This window comes from Muntiacus reevesi, chromosome 7 (genome assembly GCF_963930625.1).
Source record: "Muntiacus reevesi chromosome 7, mMunRee1.1, whole genome shotgun sequence".
In the NCBI taxonomy this organism is placed as follows: domain Eukaryota; kingdom Metazoa; phylum Chordata; class Mammalia; order Artiodactyla; family Cervidae; genus Muntiacus; species Muntiacus reevesi.
This window is the reverse complement of record NC_089255.1, coordinates 17,710,037-17,731,289: the sequence shown is the minus strand read 5'-3', so window position 1 is coordinate 17,731,289 and position 21,253 is coordinate 17,710,037. Positions and strand designations below refer to the sequence as shown.

The 21,253-nt window shown below is 47.4% G+C and overlaps 1 protein-coding gene across 1 annotated transcript in view; it reads right to left on the bottom strand.

The window, feature by feature from the left end:
• THSD4 (thrombospondin type 1 domain containing 4) overlaps window positions 1–7,164 on the bottom strand; it is a 630,546-nt gene extending 623,382 nt beyond the window's left edge. The window contains exon 1 of the mRNA XM_065940121.1: window positions 6,793–7,164. The gene's annotated coding sequence lies outside the window, so the exon portion shown is untranslated. The remainder of the gene's footprint in view (window positions 1–6,792) is intronic.
• Between the last annotated feature and the right edge of the window lie 14,089 nt (window positions 7,165–21,253).

The window sequence follows — 21,253 nt, the reverse complement described above, 5'->3', positions numbered from 1 at the left end:
TCGAGTTGGACCCTATCAACCATTAGATAAGCGTTGTTATTCTTAGCATCAATCAAGGATGAGGTGACAGGAGCTCAGAGAAACGAGAAAATGGGCAGAGCTGTGATTTGCACCCAGATTAGACTGTCACCATGGGTCCTAATTTTGCTTTCAAGGCAGCTGCCGTCTCCACTCTCAGCCAGTCTTCTCTGGGCTATAGGTGGCAGCAAGGCTGGCAGTAGGCAGCGCTGGTGTGGAAGGGCCATGCACCAGAGGATGTGGCAGGAGTCACCACCCGGTCCAGCAGCTCTGGCCGCTGAGCATGGAGGTGGGGGCGGGGGCAGGGAGTAGAATGAAAAGGGCGGCTGGAGGCCAGGGAGCCAGCGGCAACGGGAGGGGGGACCAGAATTCAAGGCATGTGAGGGTCGGAGGTCAAACAAGTGAGATCCATCACCCTAAGCGAATCTGAGAGGTGTGGAAGAGAAGCTGCTTACATCCTTCCCAGAAAGGCGAGAAAAAAGTGATGGGTAACCTTCCCCTGGTACATCCACGTGCCTGAGACTGATGGACGCTTTCTTCATTCCCATGCATCTCATCCATGTATGGACTTCCCCGGTGGCTCAGACAGTAAAGAATCCGCCTGCAATGCGGGAGACCTGGGTTCCACCCCTGGGTTGGGAAGATCCCCTGGAGGAGGACAGGGCACCCCACTCCAGTATTCCTGCCTGGAGAATCCCCACCGACAGAGGAGCCTGGCGGGCTATAGTCCATGAGGTCTCACAGAGTCGGACACGGCTGAGTGACGAAGCACACAGCACAGTATTCACTTGGCAGGTCCACATGCCTAAGACTGCTGTACGCTGTCTACATCCTCACGAATCTCACCATTATTACCCATAATCATCACCCAGTATTGTTATGATGCCCATTTTATAGACAGGAAAACTACAGCACAAGAGGTTAAGATTCAGGGCTCCCCAGCATGGCAGAGCCAAGGAACTCAGGGAGCTGGTTCCCACCCTCAGGGCCCCAGGGCTGGTTTCTGACCTGGGGAAGGAGGTGGACCCACTGCCAATGACCAGACTCTCTCCTCCATCCTCCTCAAAACAACAGGAGATAGGAAAGGTCTGCTTGGCAACTACAAATTTGTAACCTGCTGATATGATTGAAAGGTTTCTGAGAAGGAAGCAGGTAGAGCAGCTTCCCTGCAGTCCACATGCTCCATTTTTATAAGAAATTAATCTGAGCCTCCGAGGAAAATGGTTAAGTCAAAGTTGTGGCTTGTCACACCCTGCCCCCCTCCCGCCAGAGTCATGTGGCCGCATCCCTGCCGTAAATCAAAGGCCAGGCTCCCCTTTCATCAGATGCCTACAGATAATTCCCCTGAGATTTCCCTGCTGGGGCTCAGAGGGCCACGGTGTAAAGGGTTAACATCTCATTTCCTCTCATCTTTCAAGCCTTAATCCCCATCCTGAGCTGGGTGCATTCCAAGCCCACCTGGAGCAGGTCATGACGAGCCCCAGCCCACGACTGGCCCTTCATTTCCCCTGGCAGGAGATTAGATGGGGCGCCCATTAATCACTCATTACTTGGGTCCTCGCTGCTGGCCAGCCCCCGGGCAGTCGGCCAGCTGGCTGGGAGAACTGCCCAGCCCAGGTCGTGGCAGCTCGGTGCCACCCTTCTGGGACAACCGCCTTGTAAGCCGGCTTTCTGGACCACGCCCGGGAGTAGAGGGGCTAAGGTAGGAAGCTGCCAGGGTACCGCTCAGTGACCCGCTTAAGCAAGGCTCGTAGGAGACAGCAAGCACAGTATGCTCAGGGAAGCGTTAGTCGCTCAGTCGTATCCGACTCTATCTGACCCCATGGACAGTAGCCTGCCAGGCTCCACTGTCCATGGGATTCTCCAGGACAAGTAACCAGCAATACAGAAAACTGCTACCTACCTTCCTCTTCTTAGAGGAAACCAAAGGGAAACTGGGAGGAGGGAAATGGAGAGGGGAGGGGATGCTGAATGGATAATTAATGCCTTATCATCTCCATCACCATCATCATTATTATTACTGCACAGCTGGGGGTGTTCATTTCCTGGATTTGAATACAAAGTGGTGATATTTAGTCCTTTAAACACAAATCCCCTGGACCTGAGAGGTCTGAGATTACATACTTTTTCTAGAGCACATACGTCCTGTCCTGCATGCTCAGTCACGTACAACTCTTTGTGACACCATGGACTATAGCTCGCCAGGCTCCTCTGTCCACGGGAATTTCCCAGGCAAGAATACTGGAGTGGGTTGCCATTTTCTTCTCCAGGGGATCTTCCTGACCCAGGGATCCAACCAGAGTCTCTGGCACTTCCTGTAGTGGCAGGCAGATTCTCTCTGAGCACCAACTGCCTGCCAAGCACTGACAGTTACGGAGCAGTTAAACAGGATGAGAACTGCACTGGGCACCCACTAGGGGCTGGACTTTGCTGAATGCCCCGCATGCCTGTGCAGCAGACCCCACACCAACCCTCTGGGTTGTGGCCATTCATCATTACAGACAGGGAAATCACGACTGGAGGGGTGAGGGCACAAAACGAAGGCTATAGAACGAAGGAGAAGGGTCAACAACCAGACTCCACTCGGGTAAGGAGGAGGTTTGACTCACCACGCCTAGAAAGGGAGGGAGTGACTGGCCAGCACGCTCAGCTCTATCTGGGGAGTCCCAGTCCACTGTGATTCCAGGCAACTTGGGGCTGCAAACCAATCCACTCTGGTCCTTCTCCCTTGGCGCTTGCTCTGACCCAGAAATAAAGTCAGAGTGAGCCATCATGATGGGGGCTAGGCTCACCTGCCTTTATGGGGAGGGGTAGGAAACATGCTTTCAGGACTGAACTGAAGACCCCTTTGACCAAAGGAGGACTCAGTTCCAGGGCTCACTCCTTAAAGTCAAGGTCAAGGCCTCTGTTAAAAAGGACCATGTTATGTGGGATCCTGTGGCTTATTTGCCCACCACCTGTCATTAGAACCTCCTTTGTAAAGGCAGCCTAGGGCAGTGATCCTCAAACCTGAGTGTGCAGAACTACCTAAGGCCACCTTTACAATGCCCACCCCAGGCCCTGCCTCCATTCTGGAATCTGAGTTTTTCCCACCAGATCTTAATTCTGATTCAGGTGTTCTGAAAACAACCCTTGCAGGGAACAGTGATATAGCAGGAAAGCACCAGACTGAGAAAGCTAGGTTTGAAGACTTAGATTCAAAACCTGAGTTGTTGGCCTCAGGCAAGGAAGAGGAGTTTCCTAAAGTGCAGATAATACTGTTGCTGTCACAGGTTGCTGGGAGGATGAAAGCATCAGGCCCAGCACACACTGGCTCATTAAACTTGACCTGAATGAGTTCATCAAGCCAGCAAGGCTCCAGAAACTGGAGAAGTCAGTTTTGACGGGTTGGGGAAAGAAGAGAAGGCAAATCAGACCCAAAGATGAGAAGTAGGCCAGCATTAGTTGCACAGGTCAGGCAGAGGCGGGGTGAAGACGGGGGACCCTGAAACAAGGCAAGAGTCAGCAATGCAACCTAAAGGCACAGCCTCACACTGCAGCTCCCCTCCCGGTGCCAGTCTGTACCGTATGTTAGCTAGCAGAGCAACACGTCTCACCCATTATCTTCAAAGAGAAGTCAGTTAATACATATATGTAAATATGTTTACATACATATGTAAATAAATATCACAACTCTTCAGACACACAAAAAGAAAGATCAAAGGTGGGCAAAGTGGAGAGAAGAAGAGAGTGGAAGGAAAAGTAGGATGGAAGGTCAAAGCGAGTCACATTCTCAAGTTCTCTGGTGCTGGCAATGTGCTGGGACTGTGTCCCACAGCCTGGGAGAGGTCCTCAGAGCAGGAGCTGTTCTGGAGAAACTCCGAGGTGGCTGAGGAGATGAGGCATGCCCATTAGAACATGTCTAGGGTGAATACAGAGTCAGTGCAAAGAGCGTAGAGGAGCACTTAAGATAGGCTGGGATCCACTTCTTGGCGAAATGTAGCCCAGCAGAGAGGAAATCTGAATTTCTGAGCTAGGATTAGGAGGCATATAAGACCACAATAAAAAGACCTGGTAAGTAGAATAAAAGACTTCAGGCAGGAAAGAGTTGAGCTGCTCTTAGATCAATAATGTAGACTTAAATTAAGGCAGAAGTCCCTGAGTCGGGAAGATCCCCTGGAGAAGGCAATGACTACCCACCCTGGTATTATTGCCTGGAGAATCCCATGAACAGAGGATACAGTCTATGTGGCTGCAAAGAGTCGGACACGACTGAGTGACTAACACTTTGAAACCCCTAGATGAAGGATGGCCTTGATACCACCACGTCCATACCAGTGCTTTCACACCTCTGGGTCTTTGCTCAAGCTCTTCCCTCTGCCTGGCATGATTTCCCTCCTTTCAGGCTTTCCCAGCTCCTTGAACTGCTCCCCATGTTTCAAAGCCCAGGTGAAATTTCCCTAGCTCTTCTCATACAGGAAAATACTTCTCCTTCATCTGTGTCTCCTTTATGTCTCACACACCCCAATGATTAGCTTTGGTTTGTGGTTCTCTTTACATCTCTTTCTCTCTTGGGTGGCTGTATATCATCTGTTAGCCTGTCAACAATTCAAGGGCAAGGATGTCGTCTTGTTATTAATTTAAGCCCCAGCACATAGTAACAGTCCCTGGCACACAGCAGATGCCCAAAAATATTGGCTGGAGAAGATTTAAAGAGAAGTGAATACTGGGAAGCCATTGTGATTTCTTGAAAAGGAATGATGTGGCGAAATCAGAATTTGAGGAATATTAATCTGTCAGCATGAGAGATGATGGATTAAAATGAAGAAAGGGACTCGTGGCCGGGAGTCAAGAGGGGAGACTATTACTGCAATGTGGACACGGTTTAAGGAGTAGGCAGAGGGAGCAGAGACAGGAAAATAATTTCCTGGGATATCACAAAAGAATGTGGAAGGGACTTGGTAATGAACTAGCTACAAATGAGGGGGATGGAACGGGGAGTCTGGTGCTCTCAAACATAGAGACTCCCAGCCAACTTGGAAAAAGGTGGTACGATGGAGAGAAATGTGAGGGGGATGGGCAATCAATATGCAGACACTCTTTAGGATAATGAGACTACAATCACAATAAGCACTTCTGGGTCAAAAACAACAACAACAACCCTTCAAGTCAAAATATTCAATCCTGATCTTATTCCCAAACTTTAGCTGTATTTTTTCTTAACAATGAACTGGAACCACTTCTTCATGGGAGACTGAAATGAAGATAAGACCAAGCTGGTACCCTGCTGGATGCTGGGCATGGAGATCACACAGGTTCAGCTGACTAGCCCTGCCCACAAGAGGCCACACCAGTTGCTTGTTCAGTGGGGGCTCCAGTATCCTGATCACCCAAACTCGCTTCCGGGACCTCTGGGAAATCCCTGTTCCAGCCCTGCAGAAGTTTATAGGAAAGTCCCGGGACTCCCATCTGCTTCCTTAAATTAATTTCAGGGCTAGATTTTGTTTTCCAAGTAATTCAACCATGGTGCCAACAGAAATCAATAGGAATTGAGTAGCGCTGTATTTAAATCACCTGTCAAAAAGGTTTTCTTCTTTGTATTTTGAGACCCAATAAAATCCTTTTCAGCTCAATCACTTCATCACTTTTATCAATGAAGTAGAAGACGTGGGCAGGTTATACAAATTTTAAGATTTTAATATTTAGACTATGCGGTGCCTGGGTGCCTTGCGCTGGGAAAGGACAGCTGGACAAGATGATTCGTTAGACCTCTCTTGGGTTTCTATTTCTCTTATTCCAAATTCCAACAGGCGTCCCATGATCGCTTTGGCTACCCAGGTCAGATGCACTGCCTGCCGAGGGACAAAGGGCTGCGTGATGGGGGTCACAAAGGAGACCGGAAGAGGCGCGAGCACGCACATTCAACAGGCTGGACTGGAGGCACCCCGGCGCGGGGCTGAGTGGGGATGCTTAAGGAGATTCCAGACCCCACACATTCCAGATGCTAAGTGGGCTCGAGAACGACCTGAAAGCTTCTTCCCAAGTTAGGACTGATGTTATTTCAAAGAAAAAAACAAAACAAAACAACAACCCCCCAGTAACTTCGCGATCGCTAAACTCCAGCGCGGGCTAGTTCCGTAAAAGCTAACCCTACACGCGCGCCGAGGGACCGCAGGTACTAGCGCTGCACTCGAGGAAGTGTCCAGAGTTGGCGGAAACAACCCATCCACTCCGGCTCCCAGTGGCGCTGGGTTGCAGAGGTTTAGCTCAGACAAATACACAGATCTGAGGCTTTCTAGAAAACGGTGTGGCCGAGGCCCCAGAATGGGGCTCGACGCGCGCCAACCGAGGCTCCACCAGCTCTCCCGCCCGGGCAGGAGGTTGGCGAGGCTGCGGTTAGGGCTCGCGGGCTGGGTGTGCACTCACCGGTTCCCATCTACCCCGACCCAGAGAGCTGGGGGCCCAACTCCGGGCCGACCAAGGTTGACTGTCCCTAGAGTTTCCGAGTGGGAGGGTGGAGGGGTGAGTGCTGGCGCCGGGACAGAGCAAATCCCCCAGAAAGCGAAGAGGGGAGAAGGAGGCGCAGCCGTCGGGACGGACCAGACGCGCGCTGGCTCCCCCTGCCTGGTTCGGGAGCAGCCCCCCGGCGCCCCTGACACACCCACTGCGCCCGCCGCCCGCGCCAGCCCTCCTGGCCGTCTAGAGGGGGAGGGAGAGGCGGGCAGCGGCCGGGCCGGAGCGGGGGCCCCCGGGGCAGGGCGGAAGCGAGCGCGCGACGCGGGCGGCTCTGCTCACCTGGCGGTCGGTGTCCCGGTGCGACCAGCGGCTGCCTTGCCTCGCCCCCGCGTGGTTCCCGGCGCCGGGCAGCCCCGAGCCCGCCGCATGGACGGCCGCCGCCGCCGCCGCCGCCCCGCGCCCGTCCTGCAAGGCTCCCGCTGCGCCGGGGTTCCGCGTCCGGCTGCGCGGGCGGCCAGCGGCTGGGGCGCGCGCGGAGAGCTCTGGCTCGGAGTTTGCGATCGGGAGAGCCGGGATCCGCGCTCCCTCCGTCCCTCCTCCCTCCCCCACTCACGGCCTCCTGCTGTCATCTGGAGCCGCTCCTGCCGCCCCCTGGCGGCCGCCTTGGGAAGCACCGGCCCTCAACCCACCCGCGCGTCGCAGAGGGCCCCTTACTAGTGCCACTGAGCCCCGTGTGCCCAGAGAACAGACATCATCCCCTAGGAGGACAGTCTAGACCGAGGAAACCAGGGAGAAGCGTGGCGAGAGTGGAAGGAAGAGGTGCCCGGGCTGGCCAAATAAGAGGAAAAAGGGGTGAGACCAGGAGGTGAGTAAGCTAGAGAGAGAGGGTGGAAGGCTTTGGGCTTCGAGCTAATCTTATTTATTCTGAGGTTTGTGAGAGCCCCTGAAGGGGCGAGGCACAGGAGGGATGCGGGCATCTTTGCGTTTCGGAGCAACCATTCTGGCTGCACCAGGGTGAGGCTGAGGCTGGAGGAGGGAGCAAGCAAGGAAACTTGCTGTAAACAGGAGAGAATGCAGTGACATTCTAAGACAGGAAAGGGGACCCCTGGTCTAAAGGGCACGTGTAGTCACACGTGCGCACTCACATACCAGAAAAGCCTCACTGGCTCCTTCTGAAAGCAAGGGACAACGGACAAGAGCCCTCCGAATTCTAACTAGGACTGGGCAGCTTGAGGGAGCAAGAAAACAGCCAGAGACATCTGGTACTTTTCTGGTCTTAGGGTAATACTATGTTTCACACACACACACACACACACACCCCACATACACACACAGAAAAAAAAATCCTGCTGCAAAGCAATAATAATAAAAATCAAAGTTAGATTCATATATCTGTGCCCTTCTTTTTACTCATTGGCAAATATCATCCCAAAGAGGGCATGACCAAAGCTACCTAGATAGCTAATGGCCACAAAATGACTAGCGCCCAGTTTCTTGGGTTCCTAATGCAGTGCTACATTCCTTACATTCAAATGGAGGCCTTTAGAGCTAGTGAGGTTGGAAAGAGTGACTGTGAGAAAATGTCCCTGCTGTACCAGGAGGAGGTGGAGGTGACCTTAAATATTTGAAGAGATTGTCCAGATACAGGCAGTCTCACTAAATGAGTCAGCCTGTTTGTTTGTGACTGCCTCGGAGCCCGGCTGCAGGAGTTGTTTTGAGAGTGCAGGTGCATGGTGGGACAATGAAGGTGGCAGCAGAATGGGAGCTCCCTGCCCCGAGCCAGGTCAAACAGGGATGGGTGTGGTGTGTGGGAGCAGTTAGGAGAGCAGCAGGGCGGGTAGCCCCCAGAGGAAAAACATTAACAAAAGAGAGTAACAACCCAGGAGATTAGGACAAAGAAAAGGCTCTGACTTTGAGTGCCGACTACTGGCCTGGAGCCTGGGCGGAACCCGTTCTCCCTGATTCAAGTTGGTCCAAATCGGGTGAAATAATTCCACTTCAGTCAAACAGACTTTGATTGGACCAGGTGGCTCCTGGTGTAAGTGGGATTAAGTTAATTCTGAGTGTCATGAGTCCCTTGAAAGTCGAAGTGTTAGTCTCTCAGTTGTGTCTGACTCTTTCTGACTCCATAGACAGTCGCCTACCAGGCTCCTCTGTCCACAGAATTCTCCTGGCAAGAATACTGGAGTGGGTTGCCATTTCCTTTTCCAGGGGATCTTCCTGACCCAGGGACTGAACTTGGGTCTTCAGCATTGCAGGCAGATTCTCTACGGTTTGAATCACCAGGGAAGCCCCATGAGTCCCTTGGGCCCAGATTAAGTGGCTCTAACAGTTCTGATGAGTTTAAGCCATTTAAAATGAGAGAAAAATCATGGAACATTGGGGTATACTGAATGCCAATGCATTGGACACTTAAGATGGTGAAAATGGTCAATTTTTTGTCATTTATATTTTACCACAGTTTTTTTTTTAAAAGAGGAAAACTAATAAAACTTGTTCAAATTGGATTGATTTATTAACTTATTGAAGAGATATATACAGAGTGCTCAGCAGGGTCTTGGTACTGAGAGGGAAAGATGAAATGAAGAAAACATTCAAGTCCAAAGAAGCTCTGAGTCAGGCAAGAAAGGTACAAAACAACAAATCATACTGGTCGGTGGTGGGTATAATTGGGACATCTGTAGAACTCATGGGAGGGGATCAGAAATCTGGAATGTTCTGCCTGAGCTGAGTCTACAGGACAGGGGAAGTTCGTCAGGCAGACCACAGTATGAGCAGGGCTTAGGAGCCAAGGATATGGGTTTTTTATAAACTAATTTTAGACATACAGACAAGTTGCAAAAATAGTACAAAGAATGCCCTTCTATTCCCACCCTTCTTCCCTTGATGTGAACAGCTTACATAACCAGAGAGCAATTATTATTGACCTAACTTGATCCAAGTGACCTAGGCTGGCTTTCCAGAACTGGTTCTGAACCACTTCAAACTTGTTCAAAGAGTTGTGACCATATTCTGCTTACATGTCCCAGAGTGTTCTCTTAAAGTCAAGACTATACTGTGAAATCCAGTCTCATTTTAAACAGAGATATTTACATTATATATATTAGAAGAGAATATTAATAATTATATAAAACCAGCAAGTTTTCTATCTTTCAGTCCTGTTGCATTTCTACTTAACTCTGTGTGTGTGTGTGTGTGTGTGTGTGTGTGTGTACACACGCATGAACCAGATTGGCAGCATTTTGTCCTCATGTATGAGATAAACAGACTTCCCAGGTGGCGCTAGTGGTAAAGAACCTGTCTGCCAATGCTGCAAATGTAGAAAACACGGGTTAGATCCCTGGTCAGGAAGATCCCCTGGAGGAGGGCATGACAGCCCACTCCAGTATTCTTGCCTGGTGAACCTCATGGACAGAGGAGCCTGGCAAGCTATGGTCCATGGGGTCACAAAGAGTCGGACATGACTGAAGTAACTTAGCAAATGCACGTATGAGATAAACAACTAGCCCTCAGCAGCAGAGAAGGCACAGTAGAATGGGTGCCTCAGAACCCTCCCAGGCCACCCCACAGCCCTGGCATCTCCCTGGCATGTCAGTGTCTTCTAAACACAGCATCTTGGAGGGCGGCTGTCGGCTACCCTCCTGCACAGCTGCAGAACGAGGTGCTCACCTCTCACGAAACAGCCCATACTGTTGATGGAGGCTTTCTGTTACAAAGCCTCTTTTCATTGTTCACTGAAACCTTTTCCCTGTGACTACTGCCCATTGGCCTGAGAAGTGACTCCTAGAATGAGAAACAAAATTCAACCCCTCTGTCAGCTCCGTGTACACAAGGCAGCCCTAGTTTCCACCTTCTGCCCAGTACAGTGTTTGTCGCTCATTCGTATCCAACTCTTGGTGACCCCCATGGACGGTAGATTGCCAGGACTCTCTGCCCATGGGATTTCCCAGGCAAGAACTGGAGTGTGGAGCCATTCTCTTCTCCAGGGGAATCTTCCTGACCCAGGGATCAAACTCAGATCTCCTGCATTGCAGGCACCAGGGAAGCTCAGTACAATTATGGATTGTTAACGCCCCCTTCACTCCCTTGTCCAAGTTGCTGGTCATCCTGCACAAGATGGCCAACCACCTTGCTTTATTAATCTGTTGACTGCCTAGTGCCACATGCCCAGCGTTCCTCCATTCCTTCTGGGGGTCCTCAGCCTGGAGCACAGTGTCAGCACCAGTGAAGGCTCCCAAATGTTGGAGGACCAATGGTGTACTGCTGAGAGCAGCTTCCTGGGATTTCAGAGCATATGGGACTGGAATCAGAGCCAAGTATGAACAGACTGCAGGAAGGCAGCTTAGGACAACCAAACCTTTGTGGGGGAACGTATGAGTAACACAGCTTCTGTACTTCACTCACAAGCACTTGACCAGGAATCCTTTTACTAGCAGAATATTTCTTGGGGCTAGTGTTCCAAAAATTACGCTTTGAAAAAATACTGCTCTCTACTCTTGACAAACACTAGTGTTTTCATCTTAATGGCATTTCAGGGGGTTGTGTCCCAGCAGAGAAGAAAAGCCCTCCATTATCCCTACTTTGTTAACATTTGGAGGTGGAAGGGGAGCAGACTTGCAGTCAAACCCCTAATTTCAGGCTCCAGAGAGGTACTTTCAAGAGCCATCACCAGGCTTGCAAAATTGTCCTTTTCATTTTCTTGGTTGTAAACTTTTGTAGACTGTAAAGTCAAGGCAAGCTTGTGCCCAATGAGTAATAAGGAAATAAGGAAAGCGTGACTTAAACAAAACAACGCGACACAACCCAGCCCCTTGCAAAGGGGTAAACATGTAGTTTTAAGCTGCTTCTAAGTACCTTGGGTGAGTGTTAAGAAGCTTTCTCTCCCCTGCTTGCCTCCTTAACTTACTTCTTTCTCTTCCTCTTCTAGGGCATCTGGGACAAAGACCTAAAGATCGAGTTCCTCCTGAGGGCCTGCTTGGGGCTGGCGCCCACGTGACCACACAAGAGAAGAGCTGCAGCCTCAAGTTCAGAGGACAGGAGCAAAGTGGGTTTCCGATGAAGTGTTGGGGAGTCTTCAGGCTGTCTTCAATTTGTCTAATTCCCCTTTCCTTTCTTGCCTTATGGCCAGAAAGAGGAGATAGGAAGCCTCAAGAGTTACCTGGTACAAGACAACTTCTGGAATCCCAAATATTCCAATTATTCCTCTTTTTCCTCTTTGAAAGCGGTAATATTCTCAGCTAAGAAGCCTCACTCAGGCGGAAGCAGCTTCTCTCCAGGAGTAGCAACACTGAGCAAGGTGGAGGGTGGACAGCACAGCCTCTTGATCCACAGGCTCCCTTTCTCCTTCTGGCGATGATTAACCGGACAGAGACAATTGATGGCGATGGAAAAAGTCCACATGCAAACGCCTGCTCCTCTCACACATGACTGGCCATTGTCTCATTCATCCATCCAACCTGTATTTATTAAAACCAACTAGGAATGACTGAAAGGAGGAGGGGAAACGTTAAGTGAAGTCAAAAGAGGACAAGGTGGGAAAGATTGTCCTAGACAGAAGGAAACATACTTGCAAAGGCCCCCGGGGGAAACATGGCCCACCTGGGATCATAAAGAAGGGCTGTGTATCCAGGGCTCAGGGAGAGAAAGCAGGGAAGTGGTCAGCGGGCGGGTTTGGCTGTGTGAGCCTTCCAGGCAGGGTTAATGAGCCTCTGACCACCGCAAAGTCACAGGCATGTCCCATCAGAGCAGACGCAAGCTACAGGCTGGAGCAGGGGTTTAGGGCCGCCCGCTGCCTTAGATGCTGGATAAGGGATCCCAGAGGGGAAGTGGGGGCAGCTCAAAATAGTGGCTCTTCATCAACCAATACCAAAATGCATCATCCCATAATCGACAGGGAAAGCCATGATGTGCAAATCAGTTAACAGTCAGTGATACTTACCATATGTAAAATAGATGACCAGTGGGAATTGGCCGTGTGACTCAGGGAACTCAAACTGGGGCTCTGTGACGACCTAGAGATGTGGGATTGGGTGGGAGGAGGGAGGGAGGTTCAAGAAGGAGGGGATATATGTATACCTATGGCTGTATACTTATGGCTGATGTGTGGCAGAAACCAACACAATTTGTAAAGCAATTATCCTCTAATAAAAAATAAATACTTTTTTTTTTTAAGTGAGTGATGCTTATGGTCTTTTCTATGAGCTGGATTATCTTCAAATGAACAAGAGGAAGCCTCTGAGGGAGTTTAAGCAGGGGCTGACCTGACCAGATCTGTGTTCATCCAAAGGGAGAGGGAAAAAAAAATTCCTCCAGTTAATTAAAAAAGGAAAAAAAGGTACTATAAAACCTCATTCCATGATTTTTTTGTACAGCAAAAATAAATGCAAAATAAATCCATCACTCTAAAGGAATGCCCTGTGTTTGCCTTCCCTGCCTCCTGGGAGACTCCCCTAATAAGGTCTTGGCCTCCGCTCACTGCCCATGCTGGCCTCGTGACCAGCACCGCGCGGCTCCAAGGAGGCCGCGGGGTCAGAGGTCTCCGCGGACGGAGCAGCGTCGCTGTGGGAGGCTAATCAGCTTACACGGTGCCTGAAATCGCTGTCACCTTAGCCTCATTGGCAATTTTCCCTCTTTTATCAAACTGGCTTTTTGTTGAACAAATTGACTTTTACAAAGTCTCAGAGATTCCGCATGTCCAATTCAACACTGGCCAGATACACCTTGTACATAAAACCCAGGCACTACAGACCACAAAGTCAAACGGTCTACAGGTTCATTGTTCTACTTTGCCCGTCACCTTCATCCTGCCCCTGGTGTCAATAGATAAAAACCTACTGCATGTCAATAGATAAAGACCTACTGCATGCGTGACATCTTGTCAGTCTTTGCTGCCAAGACATTGGCATTCCTCTTTTTTTTTTTTTTTTTTTTTACTGTTTTCTGTTTTATACTCTCTGCATGATGGTGGCATCCTCTCCTTGTGAGAAGCAGTTTAGCGGAGTAGAAAAATACAGGTAGCTCCCAACTTCCATACCAGCGTCACTTGCCGGCCATGTCTATGTAGAAATCACCAATCTCAGACCTGCAGTCCCCTCATTGAGAAAATAGGAAGAATGTATTTATATCTGTTGGAAGAAAAGGGACTCATACCAAGCCCCTCCCAACCCTCCAATCTGTGATTCTCTCAGAAACTCTACAATAGGGAAATTCTGTGGCTCATTTTGGATCCATCTGGGAAAAGATGACACATACAGAGAAGAATGTGACATCTTTTTTAAAAATTTCAAACTGCATTTGAAATGGCTTGTTTCTTTCCTATAATGTAGAGAATTACCACACAACTCTAGTGCCAAGTTATGGCTTCAACAGAAAACTCCCCACAGCCTGTGTCACATCTTCAAGGCTCACTGACATAGCTGCTGCGTTCATTTATTTGGGAGGGATGAGAGAGGGAAGGCCTGCTGGTTGTGTGAACCCTGGAATGACTCCAGTGTTCTCCTTGAAGCAGCTGTTGGTCCACAGGCCAGAGGATCCGTGGCTGGCTTTTCCCTAAGGTCACCTTTCCCTATTTCAAACCACAAAGTTCTGGAGGTGGAAGAAAGCACTTCCTTTGTCTGATGCGGGTAAGCGAGTGGCAAACAATTCTGCAAGTATGTATGTGTCTGGTCAAGACCAAGAATAACTACCACGGAGGCCAGGACGTGAGCTCTTTCAGGGAGCCCCTCCACTGTCCTGCCCCTCCAAAGTCCATGCAAGGAGAAAGCTGGGGTCTCATGCTGTCAGAAACAGCTTTCAAAGCCACTAAAAATATCTTGAGTGTCAGATCGCATGCACTTTAGTGTTGAGGACTTTGGGCCCTACCCAAAGCACATTTAATCTAATCAAGTGGTGTTTTTCCTTCTTTGGAGTCAAAACAAAAACACCACTAGATCTTCCTCATGGGCTCATCCAGAGGCTTGGTCCTGCGGTATGGACACAAATTTCTACCACTCAATGCCTCTCTCCAGAACTCATCTATGGATCTCGACTTTGTTCAGGAAGAGTCCCGAGACCCAAGGAACTTTTCTTCTAAAGTGTTAGCAGGACTATCACCTCCAGGGCCGGCAGTCTGAGCAGTGGGGTTGCTGCCTCATCGCTACGTCTCCCCAGGAAAGGACTGTACCTACTCTTGTGCCCATCAGAGAGCAAGCCTGTGAAGGCGGAAGTCTTTAGACAAGCGAGAGCTCCACCTGCACCAGCCGGTATGATCCATTCAAGGACAGCTGCACCACGGGTAGGAGGGTAGGGGGAAGACTGCAGAGGGGGGTGGTCTGAAGCTATGATTCAGAAAAATAATGGCAGCTGGTTTATATCTGGTTCTAGACATGTGACCTTGAACATTTGCTTAACTTCTCTGAGCCTCCTTTTCCTCATCCAGAGAGTGGGACTAAACATTGCTGACCTCTCAAGTAGGGAAATGGGTAGACAGCATGCTCATGCCCTTTACCTTCTCTCTTAATTTTTTTAGGATATTTCTGCTGGTTTTTTTGTTTGTTTGTTTGTTTTCTTTTGATGTGGAGCATTTTTAAAGTCTTGATTGAATTTGTTACAATACTACTTCTGTTTCAAGTTTTGTATTCTTGGCCTGAGGCATGTGGGATCTTAGCTCTCTGACCAGGGATTGAACCGATACCCCCTGCACTGGAAGACCAATTAACGTTCCCTCTTAGAATTTTGAGAGAAGGTGGGCTATGTCCGTGGTCTGTTCCCTTTGTCTGGCTAGCTGCATTGCTGTTCTTCCATTGTCACGGGAACATTCCAAGGATGAATGAAGGGTACGGGATCAAGCAGAGAACAAACATAAGCAAGAACAAGCATGTAGATTAATATACAAACTTCTGACCCAGTCTTCTAAATGGAAAATACCACACAGTGGGAAAGAAACCAAATCACTCTGACATGCAACATTGTGAGTGGTGCAGATCAAGGCGGGGCAGAAGATCTGGCTGTTGTTTTCTCTTCTCTTTTTAATATCTTTGTTTCTCTTTCTTTCTTTTGTTCTTTCATTCTTTAAAAAAAAAAAAACAGCTTGTTTCAAAAAGATGAATAAAAGAAACTTTTTCACAAAATTAATTTTGTGAAATTGGGGGTCAAGCTTTTCACTTGTCAGCATCTGAAGCTCCCTGGAAGCTAATAAGAACCATCTTCTGTGTAATGGGTTCCTGAAGAGGAGACATCTGAGCTGAACAAGTGTGCACCTTGACCCGTGCTCTGCTAACTTATCAACCGTGTGACCTGGGAAAAGTGCCTTAATAGAGTCTAAGGTTTTCAACTCTAAAGAGGAGGTAATTCTTAAGGGCACGGTTTAGGCAGTCATTATCAAGCCTGACTATTTCCCCCTTAGTGGCAAAAGAGGATTTCATTTCACTGTCCCCTTGAACTTAAATGTGGCTGTGTGACTTGCTTTGGCCAATGGAATGTGACTATTCTTCTTTAAATTGAAAAAAAGAAGGAAGAGAAAGAGGAAGGAGGGAGGGAGAGAGGGAGGGAAGTTAGCAGATGCTTTAAGTCTCAGTGAACCAATCGTTTTCCCTTCCCACTGGTGCCATGATTGTGGAAGCTACAGTTTAGATATCGCCTTGGTTAGCATAGGTTCCAGAAGTCTCTGATGAGCAGAGCACTCACTGCCTCTTATTGGATATGTAGCATCTTTTGCTGTGTTAAGTCACTGAGATTTGGGTTTGTTTATTAAGGCAGTAAAACCTAGCGTACCATGACTGATACAACGGCTTTTACAATAAAACCTGATGGCATTTGTAAATACAAGTTGGCAGTGGTAATGTGCTTGAAAAGCCTTGCTATTTCACTGTCCAGAGCTAATTGTACTGATTAGCTCAAGTTAAGGGGCAAATTCTTGACACAGGTCATGCAGGCTACAGAACGTTGCAACTTACCCCCAGACTATTTGTCTCCATCAGGGGCCAGAATCAGAAAAATCCTAAAAAATCTCCCCAAGTAGTTCTGCCATGGTGACCAAACACCCCCTCTAAAACTTTGATTAAAACTCCAGGTAAAGGATCATTTGATGTCCTGAAAGGGAAAATACATAGGAGGTTTCACCAGGCTCTCATAGTAGAGAGATGTTCAGGTGGGGTGAGCAGGCACAGTAGTGGGAGGGGCCTTGAGCAGCTCTTCAGACTGAGGCCTGAACTGGGGGAGGGGGATCCTTGGCAGCAGGAAGTTAAGCACACCTCAGGACACGGTCCCTGTCTCTCCTCCCCTGCCTTAATAATTTTCTTCCTCACATCTTCCATGATAACTTTTCAACTCTAGGTTTCCATTTCCTGGATATTTTGGCAGACTCTTCAAGTCAATGTGTTATAGACAAAACATATCATCTCCCACCACCAAAACTGCTATTTCCTATTCCATGCTCCACATCTGGGTGAAGGACAGTCATCTTCCCGATGGTTTAGACTGAAAATTTTAGAATTCTTACAGCCTTCTTGGAACACTCTCTATTCCCCCCCCCTTATTAATGTGAAAGGGGAGAATGTAAACACGAAACAACTGGAAGTATCATGCAGGCCAAGTAAGTCTGCAGTTCAATCTTAGAGTGAATTTGTTCCTTTGAGAATTTGTCTTTCTGAACTGTAGATTCAGAAAATAGTACGGGGACTGCCTAATTCTTTCAGGCCAAAATAAAGAGCTATTGCTGGTCTATGAAATTTTAAAATGCAACTTCTGAGGATTTTTTTTTTTTCTACCAAGCAAGACACCAGTGATTTTAAAAGCAAAATGAGATGCTGATCCCAGAAAAGATGGAATAAGAAGGGCACAGTAGTTGCACACTCAGTGTAACTATAAATCCTGGACAGAATGGACGGAGCAGCTCTCTGAGGGCCCTGAAACATAAACTGTAGCACGCAGACTGGGGAAGGAGACCAGAATTCAAAGTTCCGCCAGCAGTGAGTTTGCCATTTTTTTTCCTCCAGTGTTGCCCAGCCTGCACCCAAAGGCAGCCAGAAACTCAGAAGTGTGCACCAGGGGCTGACAGAAAGAGCTCCAAGGGAAATCCTCTGTTTCTGATCCAAGAAATAAGGGGACTCCTAAAGGTCAGAGAGAGGAGGCAGGGGGAATCCCCTGGTTTTCGTTTCTTTTTTTCCTTCTTTTCAGCCTCTCTATAGGCAATAGTGTGGCAGCTAAGGTCCTGTGGGAGGGAGAGAATCATTTTGCTTGACCAGAGGAGCAGTGATTGGCAGAATGTGAACAAGTCTCCATTCCTTTTTTTCCTTTCTCTGTCCTCCAGTCACTTGGCTCCAGGCACAATAACAGTCACAGAAAATGTGTGGCAGAGGAAGGAAACTACAGTCCAAGCATGCTACCTAGAGCATTAGGAAGAAGGCTCCAAGGAGCCAGAAGGGTTTACAAAGATCATGGGCAGTACATGACAGTTAAAAAATTATAACATTAAAAAAAAAAATTATAACATTGCCTGAAGGAATTTTTAATATATGTAGATGTATCAGTGGGCTTCCCTGATGGCCCAGCAGGTAAGGAATCCACCTGCAATGAAGGAGACACAGGAGATGTAGGTTTGTTCCCTGGGTTGGAAAGATTCCCTGGAGGAGGAAATGGCAACCCACTGGGGTTGCAAAGTCAGAAATGACTGAGTGACTAAGCGCACACACACAGATGTGTCAATAATACCATAACTAATATAAATAGAGGATGTCAAAAATACGTATATGGTGATAAAGTTTCTATAATTCACTTGAAATTGTAGAACAGAATTCTACACATGCTGTGAAAACATGTATATTTTAATTCCTAGAGAAACTACTAAAAAGTTTTTTAAGAGATACAGTAAAAAAAAAACCTCAATCAAAAATATAAAAATATTCAAGTAGTACAAAAATGTAGAAAATGGAAAATGAAAATCAGAAGGAACAAATAGAAAATAGATAATAAAATGGTGACCTAGGTACAAATATATTACTAATTTAAATGGTATAACATACTAGTTATCTGTTGCTGTGAAACAAATGACCACAAACCTAGCTTAAAACAAGTACCTCACAGTTTCCGTGGGTCAGGAGGCCAGGCATGGGTCTCTCATGAAGGTGTTGGTCAGGGCCGGGGTTTCATTAGAAGTCTTGGCTGAAGCAGGATCCACTTCCAAGCTCACTTACATGGTTAGTAAGATGATGCCCTTTCCTTGGGGCTGTTGGATAGAGGGCCTCAGTTCTTAGCTGGATGTTGACTGGTAGCTGTTCTCAGTTCTTCATCATGCGAGCCTCTCCATCATGGCAACTTGCTTCATCAACGCCAGCAAGAGAATGATTCTATCAAGAGAGTCTCCTAGAAATATGGAAGGTAACCTAGGTAACATAACCAAAGATGTGACATCCCATCACTCGTGCCATATTCTATTGGTTAGAAACACCTTATGGGACCTGCCAACATTTGAGCAGATGGTATTAAGCAATAACATAAATTCAAGATGCATGGGTCATTGGGGACCATTTTAGAGTGTGTCCATCAGACCTATGAAATGAAAAACTGAAAAAAATGAATTAAAAAAACACACCATTTGTTACTCTGTGATTACCTATATGGAAAAATAATCTGAAAAAGAGTGAATATATATATATACACATGTTTGAATCACTGATTAAATTTAAGGGGAAAAAGACACAACTACACTGCCTCAAAGAAATCTACTTTAAATATGATATAGTTATATTCAAAATAAATGTATGGAAAAAAGATAAACTGTGAAAACACTAATCATAAGAAAACGGCAAGGGTTATTTTAGTTTTAAAGTAGATTTCAGTTTGAGGAAAATTACCAGGTAGAAAGAAGAGACGATGGGTAGTGATAAAAGTGCCAATTCACAAAGACATAGCAATCCTAAATGTGTATGCACACCCACAACAGAATCCCAGAACACAATAAAAACTGACAGAACCAAATGGAGAAATGACAAATCCACAGAGTTGAAGACGTGAAAATTCCTGTGTCTCTAATGAATAGTTTAAGAAGATAGACAGTGGGGCTCCTTTGATAGCTCAGTGGTACAGACTCTAAAGCCTTGACCTGCTAATGCAGAGTTCGATCCATGGTCTGGGGAGGTCCCACATGCCACTGAACAACTCAGCCTGTGCTCTAGAGCCCAGAAGCTGCAGCTACTGTGCGCATGCATCCTAGAGCCCAAGCTCACAACCAGAGAAGCCTCTGCAATGAGAAGCCCGTGCACCGCAGCCAGAGAGTAGTCCCCACTCGCTGCAGCTAGAGAAAGCCCAAGCGGCAGCCATAAAGCTACTAGAGAAGACCCAGAACAACCATAAATAAATAAAATTATTAAGAAAAATAAAGATAGACAGTGAGCAAAAATAGAACCGAGCAACACCATCAACCAACTGAATCTACTCAATATTTATAGACTCCTCCACCCAACAGCGGAGAAGGCAATGGCAGCCCACTCCAGTACTCTTGCCTGGAAAATCCCATGGACGGAGGAGCCTGGTAGGCTGCAGTCCATGGGGTTGCGAAGAGTCAGACACGACTGAGCGACTTCACTTTCACTTTTCACTTTCATGCATCGGAGAAGGAAATGGCAACCCCCTCCAGTGTTCTTGCCTGGAGAATCCCAGGGATGGGGGAGCCTGGTGGGCTGCTGTCTGTAGGGTCGCACAGAGTCAGACACGACTGAAGTGACTTAGCAGCAGCAGCAGTCACCCAACAGCAGGATGAATAGATATTTCTTTCAGGTACATATGGAACATTTGGGGACTCCTTTGCATAAAGCAACTCTTCACTAACTGTACCAGAGTGATGCAGATGTGATGGACAGTGGGAGTACAGTAGCTGAGAGGCATTTTCTTACTTCACAATCTAGCCTCTCAGAGGACATTGTGGGACCATTGGCGTGCAAACTTTGATATGAAAAGGAAGTTCTCATTTTAATATGATTACAAGTAGCTTGAAGTATTGAGAACAAATTCATTTGTATAGAATTGTTTAAACAAGTTATCTAATAGGACCAGGGTGTCAAGTTTTTAGGTGTTTGGTTTTGAAACACAAAATCCAATATTTACCTGCAGGTTTTGAAATACTTTTTAAAAATGTGATGGTGATTTAGTTGCTAAATTGTGTCCAACTGTTGCGACCCCATGGGGGGCAACCCACCAGTTATCCCTGTCCGTGGGATTTCCCAGGCAAGAATACTGGAGTGGGTTGCCATTTCCTCCTCTAGGGGATCTTCCCCACCCAGAGAGTGGACCCTCATCTCCTGAATTGCAGGCAGTCTGCATTGCAGGTGGCTGAATCACCAGGTGGTTCATATAAATTGCCTTCAACTTCAGTTTTATTACTAATTGTACTATAACTTGTACTCTCATTCAATTTCTATACCTTTTTGTTCTACTTCTAAACTAGTCTGCCATTTGGATAAATAAGTATGATTAGGTATCAATTCAGGTGGCTCGGAAGCCGTCAACATAGTTCTGAATTCGTTCCCTTTTGCACTGCCCATCAGTATCAATCTATGATTTAATCCAGAAATTCTTTGAAGAAAAAAAAATATAAAAAGGTTTTTATTGGAGAGCTATTTTCAGATTACGGAAAGATGGTTCAGCAGTTCGTGAGTCAACATATTTTCCGTAAAAGCAGCACCACCTTGGGACAGAATCCTCACAGATCTGGAGAAGTCATTTCTCTTTGAAAATGTGTGTTGTAGGTCTAGCTCCTCATTAATTACTTTTGATGAAGAAATTCAAACCTGGATGTTGTCCCCATGAAAAAAAGAGGTTCTCCTGA